The following is a 10,852-nucleotide window of genomic DNA, read 5'->3' on the forward strand; positions in this document are numbered from 1 at the left end:
TTTTTGTACCAGCTCCAAGATCCCCCAGGTCTGTCCCCATTGCCTGTTTTTTTTCTCTCTTTTTTAACCTGAACAACACTGTAGCACCTTCAAATTGATAAAACAAAGAAAGGTAAGGCAAGCTGCCACTAAACACCACCTGCTTAAAAAAAGATCAGCTAAAATTATTTGCTGCTGCACAACAAATTTCTGCCTGCTCAGTCCCCTGGTTGCTGTGCTGTAGATGACCAAGATGGAGCAGGATAGCAGGAACAGAGAGACCAGCCGGCATCCCCTTCCTCGCTGCATGGGGCACTCGGCTCTGCTGCAGCTGCAATGTGCACCATATGTTCACGTAAGCGATGAAGCAGGGGTGACCACAGCCCTTTCCTTGCTTCAGGAGCTGAGAAACCCCGGTGGGGGAGCCTAGAGACCATCTTTCTGCATCCAGCTGAGAGTTTATCAAAGGGCATCCCTCCAGCTGCTGGGATAGGCAGGCGGCTTCCACACGTGAGCTCTGCTTTTGCCTGAGGGACAGAGGCTCTTCTCTGCTCTGCACAGGAAAGGTTAAGGGAAAGCAAGAGCTAGCAAAATTTCTGAGAAATACCAGCGTGCTGGTTTTGACAAACGCACAAATTGGAGCCGATATGGAATGCAGATGTATGTAAACACTCATGAAATTATCCCATCCCTCCTGCATAATGTCTCTTCGCAGCCGCGAATGCTCTGAGCACTCTGGCAAGGCCAAGCCAGTTAGATCCATGCAAATCAGGGAAAAGACACAGTAAAGTTGCAGGTAAGAGAGTGGGAAAAGGATGAGTAAAGAAGACACTTTATCACTAAGTTAAAGATGGTTCTACCTGGCAACAGGACACCTTAGATGTGGCTTCCTGGAGCCACTGGTCATAGGAGCCCCTCTGGAAGGGGCTGAGCCATCCTGCTGCCTCCTGAGTTTTTAAGGGACAGAGGTCACACAAAAGCAGGAGATACCATTGGGTTTCTCTAATAGGTAAGGGAAAAAAGGGGGAAGCAGAACAGGAGGCAGCTATGTGCACTGAAGGAACCTCACTAATGCACCTCTGGCCTTCACAGGCACACTCAGAGGTGCCTTTTACTGGAGGAGGATTTACAGGAAAGACAGTGGGAGTTTTAGACCTTCTCTGCACCTCACCAGCACTGGGTATTTGCCACTTCTGATCATGTCACATGTGTCCTTTGCTGTACACACAGAAGATAGGGGCCACTGTCCTTACTGAGCCTTGTCCTTATGGAACTTTGCAGACTCCAGCTCCCGGCTTCTGGATGCCCTTCCTGCCTCAAAGATCTTCAGCTCTGGCAGTGCCCCTCAGAGCCTGTCTGCACATCTTTGGATCGCAAGCTCACAGATGTCAGTGGGAGTTTCAAAAGCTGATTCCCTGCTCTGCCTGCAAACACCTTCAATCCTCAGTCTCTATACACTTTACATGGGACAGGATGGTAAGTGCCAGGTTAAAGACATTGAGCCATTTGCCCAAGATCACACCATGAGTCCTGGAAACCAGGAGTCCTGACTCTCACATCCTTGGCCTGACCACTCCATCCATGCCCTCCATGGTTGTTGCCATGGAGATTATTTTAATGCCACCCATTCCTTACCAGGACATCACTAAAATGGTCCAGCATAACCATACATAAGCCCTCAGGAAAATGCACCCTTTACTGTTCCTGCCTCCATGGTGAGCTGCAGCAGGGCTGGGGCAGAGGTGAACAACTTTCAAGGCTTTCTCCACATAAGAGCCCCTTTTTAATATCAAGCTCACATATTTTCTATTTACCTACTGCCAGCTGCACCTGCCCTGATCCAAGCTGTAAGCCCTAGCAGAGGCTAATCTCCCCATCCACACATAGCACCTGCAAAGCCTCAACTCCACTTTTCATAACGGTCTGTATGAACAGATCTCTTTCATTAATCCCCCACCTTGCCCTGGCCCTCGGAGAGCTTCTCAGCACCAGCCATCTCCCCTGTTCCAGCACTTCAAGCTGGATTTTGAGATGAGAGAAGCCTCTTTAACACAGGATTTCCTGATTAAAATGGATAGGGTGAGGGACACATAAAAAATGAAGAGCAGAGCAGACATCCCATATTCTGCCAGGGAACTTGACAAATTTCAGCTCTTGTGAATTAAGGAATAGAAATTAAACAGGAAAGTCCTGAACTGTCAAAGATATCTCGATCCCCTACCCCTCAATGGGAGCATTGGGAATCACCAACTATCCTACTGAGGATCCAAAAACCCTTCTCCAAGAACAAGTAAATCTGTAGGCTTTAGGGAAAGGTAAACAAGCACCCACACATATAATAAAGCACAGTAATAAATGTCTTAATAATTAGCAGTGATACAGATGCAGCTGAGCAAACAGCCCTGGATCCAAAAAAACAAACAAGCCCTCCGCTTTCTGTTCTAGCTCCAGTGATAATTGCTTGCACGCCTTCATCACAGGGGATCCCAAAGCTCTTAGTAAATAGAAGCAGGGACATGTATGGAATGGAAGCTGGGAGAAGCAATGGAGTGGTGCAAATCTCCTGCATGGACGCCCAAGAGCCACCTTCGCATCCAGCACACTCATGGCCCACCGGTGCCGTGATGAGTGTGCATGGTCATATAGACCACTTCCAGCAAATCCTACTGCTCTCCAGGAACCCCACTATTAAAATGTTAAGTGAAAAGAAAAAAATGTCCAAGGAAAACTGGGCATGTTTCTCTGCTCTGCTGAGCAGCCCCCAATATCCATGTTTGTATGGCTGCCACAAAGCTGCCCTTGGTTCAGCGGGACAGCACTGATCAGCACTTGGTATCAGTGCTGGTCAGGGACTCATCTAGGACAAGACTAACATTTGGTCAGGAGCAAATCTGCAGGACTTTACTTTCAGTTATTTTTCCTTCAGTTATACAAGAGGGAAATCATATTATGAGAGGGATCAATAAGAAAGAGCAGAGCTGGAGGAAGGAAGACTTGTACAGAAACACACACGCACGCACAAACCCCTCTCTTCTGAACTGCAACTGCAAAAAAAAACCAACCCTTTGAACTTTCCCTTTGAGTCCTGAGCTCTTCTAGCTTTTTTTTAATTCTTTTTTTTATTTCCCCCTCCAGATTCAAGGACGCATTTCTAACCTCAGAAAGAAAATCCTCCTTTTGTAACAGTCATTAGCTGGCTTTGGGGAATCTGGGCCACCACATATACTCCTAATCCTATATACACTTCCAGTCCCATGTTCAGACCTGGGTTGCCCAGCACTTCTCTCTGCAAGAGACTTGTTAGGGGAATTAGCTGCTTCCTTCAGCTGCTGCAGCTGTCTAGCTTGATATATTTTTTAAATATGGAGGGGAAAAAAAAGGAAAAGGCAGTCGGCAGATCATGTTTGTTGGGGAGACACTGATGTGAATTTTTTTCTCTCTAAATGGTGCATTTCTCCATTATCAAAACACACAAAGCAACGCCAATCACCCTGTCCTAGTACAAAAGGGAAGAGCTTGCCAAAAGGCTGGCAGTAATCCGCACACCCATGTGGGTGGCAGGGTGTTTTGAGAGTGAGTGCCAGTTTGATAGGAGCTATTTTGACTGGGGGGGTGTTCAAAGGGTGTTTGTTATGATTTAAAGTGTTAAACCTTGGAAATGGTACAGAAAGGCTGACGTGGAAGTGTCAGAAGAACATGTCCGTGTGCATGTTCTCAAAGGTCCGAGGAGCCAAACACGGCTCATGGTTGCAAATTCCCGGCTGCCCTTAAAAAAATCTTCAGCTGAAACCTCTTCCAACGTGAGGGGATTTACTAAGCAGTCACCAATTGCAATCTGCTGTTTCCCCAGGCGGTCCTACCTCCAGAGACTGCTTGCTCATGCAGGGTATCTCCAAGCAGCTGGTGGGTGATCTTCCTCTACAGCATGGGGAAAGTGATTCCTGCAGAAGGTAATTCAGGCAGGGGTCAAACGTAGGTGCCCTAAACTTCTTCCCAGAGATCCCATGCTTATGTCCTAACCAGTAAATGCCAGTAAGAACCAAAATGAAATCAAAATTGAGCTGAATTACTGTCTTGAACAAAAATAAGCCTATTCACCAATCCAAACACATATGAGCACCCTCACTAGAAGGAAAAAAAACACACCACACACTCTTTATTAGATTATTCTGACTTTTTCTTATTACTGTCTCTCCTGGTTCAGGCTGAAGCATTGAAAAGCCATGAGGCACATTGATCTTGTGCTATTCCCCATTTAATATTGAAGCAGTTGAAGCTCATGGAAAAGGTCATTCTGATCCCATCTCTACCTGAGGAGATTTGGATTGTACAAATGAACACCCAGACACTCAAGTCTATCCACACATGGCTATCCCTCTTGGGTCAAATCCTGCCAGGCTACACTGAGCACCCTGTTGGTGTTTATTGAAGGAAGCAAAATGTCCTTCAAAACGAGAAAAAGCCAGCACAGGATGGAGTCAAGAGGCTCTCCAGCTGGAATGTTGTCCTGGAAACTGCCATAAACTGTAGAGGTGAACTCCAAATGAAAGATCGCACAGCAGGGACCTGGAGGTAAGCAGATGGCTTTGAGAAGTGGGAGTCTCACACCAGCTACAAGCAAGTAATTACCAGCAAGTCACAGCTGGGCTGGACAACATGAGCAGGTGAAAATGTGACTATGGTAGGGTGTGATCATACTGCCAGCATCCTCTGACGCGTCTCCTCTTCCCTATCTGGCCCTAATGCTGCCAAATGCAGGGATTATTTCCTTTAGAGAAATCAGAGACAATTCTCCTCAGGAGGCCTCTAGAAACGGGTGGGAAGGAAGTTGACAAGATGCTCTGAAGTGGTGGATGAGTGTAGCTATCACTGCAAGAGGTGAGGAGCGCATCCAGACAAATGCAGAGCTTGCCAAAGTGGCTGTCGAGAGCTAGTGAGGCACAAACTGAGTCTGGGAGAGAGCATTCTCATGCCAGAGCTTAGGAGGGCACCTGGGTCCAAAATGTGGTAGTGACATTGCCACTAGGCTTGGCCATAGGGACTGGAACAACTGGCTTCCTCACTGACTGTTGTCCATGTGGGTCTGCTCTTGAATGCATACAGACAGGCTGGTCTGAAGTCTTGGAATCTGCCCTCCTCGTGAGTTACTGGCTGTAAGCCCCAGTTGGGAGGGAGCAGCTAGCACCAAATTTCTTATCCAAAATGGTGGGCTAGGCTGTAAAAGCCAAATCAACTTCAGCAGTCAGCCTGCTTCACATGCTTGGCTTTTTTTCCCAGCTGTTTTGTCCAATGTGTTTAAAGAGTGTAGACATATTGACAGAGGGAAGGACTGTGCATTTGTTTTTGTACATCTCTAGAAATGAGAAGCAAAGAGAAGGATGACGCTGAAATGTTTCCTCCCGTCTTTGAAAGTCACTGTCAAGTAAGTTTACAACTCCCTTCAGATCCATCAGTGTGAAATTCCTGGACAACAAGCTGATCTCTGCCTCTGCTCTGAAGTCTGGGAGCTCCTGCCATTTGCTTATTGCTGGCCCTGGCAGCAAGAAGAGGTGCTGAGCCCCCCACTGCTGTGCCTCCCAGTGCTGAAGCACTTGCAAACCTCCCAGAAGTTTTTACCTAGCCTGCCAGAAATTACTGCAAACATCATTCAAGGTAAATCAGAGCCCAGAGCTCCCTCAGACACCCTCCCCTCTGCATTAGCTTTCCAGCAATGCTGCAGAGGTTTCCTACAAAGGACCACCTGATGTTTTCCGACAAAGGAGAGAAAAAATATCTCATCAATGATGGCAAATACTCTTCCTCCCCACTGCCTCACCTCTTTCCCCTCCTTGCCCCCATCATGTTATCTCTCTCTTTTTTTTTTTCCTTTGGCACACCAGCAATTTCTGTCAGAATTGGGCAAAGGCAGGCAGCTCTATCGCAGCCAGTGTGCCAGGGATGTCAGATCCTCTGCTTTTCCCCTTTTTTTCTCACCGGCACTCAGAGCCAGCCTCTTGGATCGACTGGCGGATGACATGCCTGGCTGGGCTGAGGCACTCGGATCGACGCTTCCCCAGGGTGCTGCTCCTGATGGAGTTTGCAGCAGGGGCTAAAAGCTGCATACAGATAACTCTTCCTTCTCCTCACTTCCTTCTCCTTCCTGCCTTTCAGCAATTCAAAGAGAAGAGGGGGAAGAAAATGGATCTTGGATTAAATAAACTAACAACCAGCATGCAGGGCTTTTAGCTGTAAGTGAGCCAAGTGTCCTGTAACATTAAATAAATGCAAGATTAACCTTCAAGGCTTCCACACTAAATTATTTATCTTGAGAGGCAAAGAGGTCAGGATTGAAACAAAGGGTAAATATTTGACGAGCGCTGCGTGTGCTGGCTGTGTGGCTGTTTGCCGACTGTGTCGGTGCTGCCTGTGCTTCCCCACAGTGGGGACAGCCCATGGACTAGCTGTGCTGCTCCCTAGCCTGTAATCACCCCAGGATTTGGCTGCAAGGGCAGCAGAAGGGACAGATTTACACCATCGTCTGTGGCATCCCGCCTGGCAGAAGTTGTGAGGTGGGGGAAGAGCCCGAGTGACCTGACAGAGGCTGATAAGTTGTTGTGATTTCACCAAGCATCCCAGGCTCTGCAATTAGCAGTTGCATCTGCCTTCTATACTGGAGTATTATTAACTGCATGATTTACATCCAACCATTTCTGTAGCCGCTGTAGACGGGAAATTACCTGATAACAAAATACCCTGCTGTTCATGCTAAGTGACAGACTCAGAAATATTAGTCTGTTTAATCAAAGCACTAACAACACCAAATAGACAAAAATATTTTGCCATTCCCCAGCTGATCTCCCCTGTTAAGATCCTTAAGCATTCTTCTGTCAAAGATATGCCAATTATTTTCCTTTCAGTAAAAAAATATTGAAATGTAGCCACTACTAAGAAAGCATACAGTATCTGTTTAACAGTAAATGGCAACTTTACAGTGCATTTTAAGGTGAGTAACGTAAAAGGCAGCTATGGCCAGGACCACTGTAATTAGTCAGGATACACAACACCTTAAATTACCATCTCTGTGCTTTCCAAAAGTGTCAGGCTTCAGGAGGAGCAGGCAGGATCTCAGTGTTATCTCACCTGAAAAAAACTGCCCTAACACATTTTTTTTTTTCTAGAAAGAGCTTCACGAACTCACTGATCAATAACTTTGCTTGCAGTGTCCATTTCCTCGCTTACATTCCTGTCCCGGAGTGGTACAGACACAGACCAGTGCAGGCACCATGGACCTCATAAGGTCATGGCACACTGTGACACTGCCCAGCCCCTGCCACAGGTTTGGTGTTAGATGCAAAAAGTTGGGGGGAAAGCTGCAACCTATCAAATAAAAACATTGTAGCTATTTGTCAATACACCAAATTCAGAGCATCATATTCAAAGCATGTGCAGGAGCAAGTGAGGCCAGGCTGCCCTCTGCCCCAGGCTGGTACTCAGCAGGATACACAAAATTTCTCTGGCAGCTGCTCAGTCTGTCCCATCTGTGTACAATGCATTAAACCCCTCACAAGGTGTAAGGTCAGGAAGGGATTTTCTTTGAGTGAAGGGAATCACTGGAGTAAGCTCTTACCTTCCTTCACAGTAGGGGGTGTGTGCTTTAGACTGTTGGATCACCTGCTTATTTCCAGGTAGCAAAGCCCTGCTATTTCATAAATCAAAGACACTGGCTCTTGATCCCTCAGTATCTCCGAGGAGTTCTTTAGCCAGTGTGGTTCAGCCTCTGGCACAGGGTGCAAGTGTGCCACGTGCTGTCCCCAGAGAACGTCACATGCACTCCCTCCCACTCCTCTCCCCCTTGCACTGAAGCCTCCCCCACCACACACAGCCTCAAGAGCTGCTTGCCAAAAAACCCTTCACTCCCAGCACTCCCTTGAGATGCAGCCAGGACCAGTGCGGACTAGTTAGAGAGAAACCTTAAAGACCATCCAGTTCCATGTTCCTGCCATGGGTAGAGACACCTTCCACTAGTCCAAGTTGCTTAAAGCCTCATCCAATCCAACCTTGAACACTTTCAGGGATGGGGCATCCACAGCCTCTCTGGGCAACCGGTGCCAGTGCCTCACCACCCTCACAGCCATGAATTTCTCCCCAGCACCTAATCTACATTTATCCTCTTTCCTTTGAAGCCATCACTCCTTGTCCTATCACTTCCAGAAGACAGTACGAGGAAAGCTGGAGATGAGATGCACAAAGAGAAGAGCCACCCACCACTCCTGTCATGGTGCTGTGCTCTGCCTTCACTCATCAGCTGATGAAGGCTTTCCCCCTGCTGCCAAAGAGCATGAGTTTTAGGGTAGGATAAGTGAGGTGAGCAAGCTGTGAAACCCAAGTGACACTGAGGTACATTTCTTTCTACCAATTATGAGCATGACAATAGGTAAAGAATCCATAGCAACAAAAACTTGACCTGCTCTACTCCAGACTTAGCTGAAACCCATTCTAGCTTTAATGTAGTCTCTTAACACCTACTGCTATTAATGGTTCCCACATAATAAGGGGGATTACAGACCTATTATGGATCTGTCACCTCCTAAAGAATTTGCCATTCATCATGATCATTTATTTGCAAATTGGTTTATAATTTTGTAAATCTTTTGCAAATTACTTTAAATAGCAGAGTAGGGGACAAGGGACTTTCAAAGCAGACTTCCATGCTATTTCTTTCCTGGGGTAATGACTCATTTTGAGCCAAATCACTTCTTGTGCATGTCTGCATATGTATATAGGTATCTATGTATGGGAACAACCTGGATGAGCATAACAGGACACGTCAGTGACAACAGTGAGCAGAGGACACATAGGAGGGTGTATCTGCCTCTGCACTGATGTGCCAGACAGTCCATGTGGGTGAAGGTGCCCTTTTATAGGCTGCTTTTCATCTGGGCAGATTTTAGAGATGAAGAGCAACTGAGTATTTGGGTGCACACCTGGGACACACTGCAGTGTACATCCCCCTGTGCGTCTCCCTGGCCTTTCACCAAGATGGTTTGCATGAGATTTGGAGGTTGGGCTGAAGATTCATGCTCTCCTCACCCCAATTGTGCAAAACCTTGGTGTTACACCTCCAACCAGCAGCTAATTTGCTCCAACCAGCTGACAACCAAAAGCCCCTCCAGCCGCTCGGAGAGCCCTGTAGGGGAGAGCACAGGACAAAACAGATGCAAACCCTTCCCTCATCCCAGAGCTCAGACCAGAGTTGGGTAACCTCAGATAAATGCCTTACCCCACCACTCTCACTGTCTCACCCCCAGCTCCCCTAAGGCACTCTCCTTCTTTCTGGCTTTCCCTTAAACTCACTCCAAAATCCCTGACCTGCCTGAGGCTCCCCTCCACTCCCCTCCTCTCCAGCCTTTTGCATCTATCCCTGCTCCCCGCCCCCATGGATTAAGTCGACTTTGCCTGGATTACAGCTGCCAATCAAGTTCAAGTGCATTTTTAATAGTTTAATTTGTGGCACAAGGTTTCAAATAAAATCATCAAGTGCAGTCGATTAAACTCATTAAGTCCTTACGGACTCGTCTGTGTACTGTGCTGTTATCAGATTCAGAGACATGAGAATTAATTAGGCCGCTGTTATCCTTTGTCTGGATTAGTGTGCCAGGCCCAGTGGCCGGGTGTTTTCCTGTGAAAGCACGAGGTCCGTAATCTCCTTACGAGCACAACCGGGGAGACAGCCGCCTAAGAGATTTCTTCAGCATTCCTCAAAGATCAAACAACAAGAAACACACTGTTCTTTGATTTGCTTTTTCCCCTCCCCGGTTTTCTTTCTTTCTTTCTCTTTTTTTCTTTTCCCTCCCAAGTGCACAGCACAGCTCATGACTAAAGGTAGTTCGGTGGGAAGAGAGCAGGTAAGTAGCAATGGGCTAGAAACACTCCTCGTACTAGTTTCCTCTTCCAGAGTACAGCAGGGGTGTTCTGAAAGGCTGCTTCAGCTTGAAAGGGACTCATCTTCAGCCTTCCCAGCCATGTCCAACAACCATTACTCATGTCAGCTGGGGCTATTTCCCCTCTGCCACATCCCTTGTGTCACTGCTCACATTTGGGTAGAGAGACTAAGGGTCTATATTTAGAGAATATGATGGGCAAATAGGCCAAGATGAAGATAAACAGGATAAATGTAGACATCCTGCACCTGACTGCACTTCCACTTGCAGTATTCTGGCCCCTACCCATGGAGCAGCATCCCACAAATACCAACACACAAATACCAACACTGAACAATACAATACCAATACAGGGAGCTGAACAAGTGGACTTCTCCCCAGAGGAGGCTTATGAATTCCCTTACCACCCCAGCAATGTTCATCCACAGAACTGGATAAGTGAAGTTTAGATACACGTACAGATCCCAAAAAAGAAATTAAGTACCCCAGGCAGATAAGCACCTCTGACCTTCTAGAACTGTAAGAAACTTACTGAGATCAGGCATCTGAAAATCTGTCCCCTCATAGTTATGCTGCATCTCATTTATTGAAGTCAGCTATTACAAAGAGGGGCAGGAGGTGCAAGTTCCACAGCAAGTGATGACAAGCAGGTGCCCATGTGTGACAGCCAAGAGTTGCTGCCTCAATCAGACTTTGAAAGTGAAGTTGGTTGGTCTTTGACAAAGCAGTTATTTCCTAGAGCAACATGTGTACAGAAAGGCCTTAAAAAGTCATATTGCCAATGACAGGTTTATCCAAGATGCTTTTCTGGTAGACACAAATCCTTTCCAACGGGTCAGCTACCGGCAAACACGCTGCAACAAATTTATGAGAACATAACCATGCTGTAGAGAGATGAACTTAAGGGACAAAGAAAAGTAATCCATATTAGGGCTGGCAAGGGCTTTGTGCCT

Source organism: Myiozetetes cayanensis, unplaced genomic scaffold (assembly GCF_022539395.1).
Source record: "Myiozetetes cayanensis isolate MyiCay16 unplaced genomic scaffold, myiCay2020 scf18, whole genome shotgun sequence".
NCBI classification, from domain to species: Eukaryota; Metazoa; Chordata; class Aves; order Passeriformes; family Tyrannidae; genus Myiozetetes; species Myiozetetes cayanensis.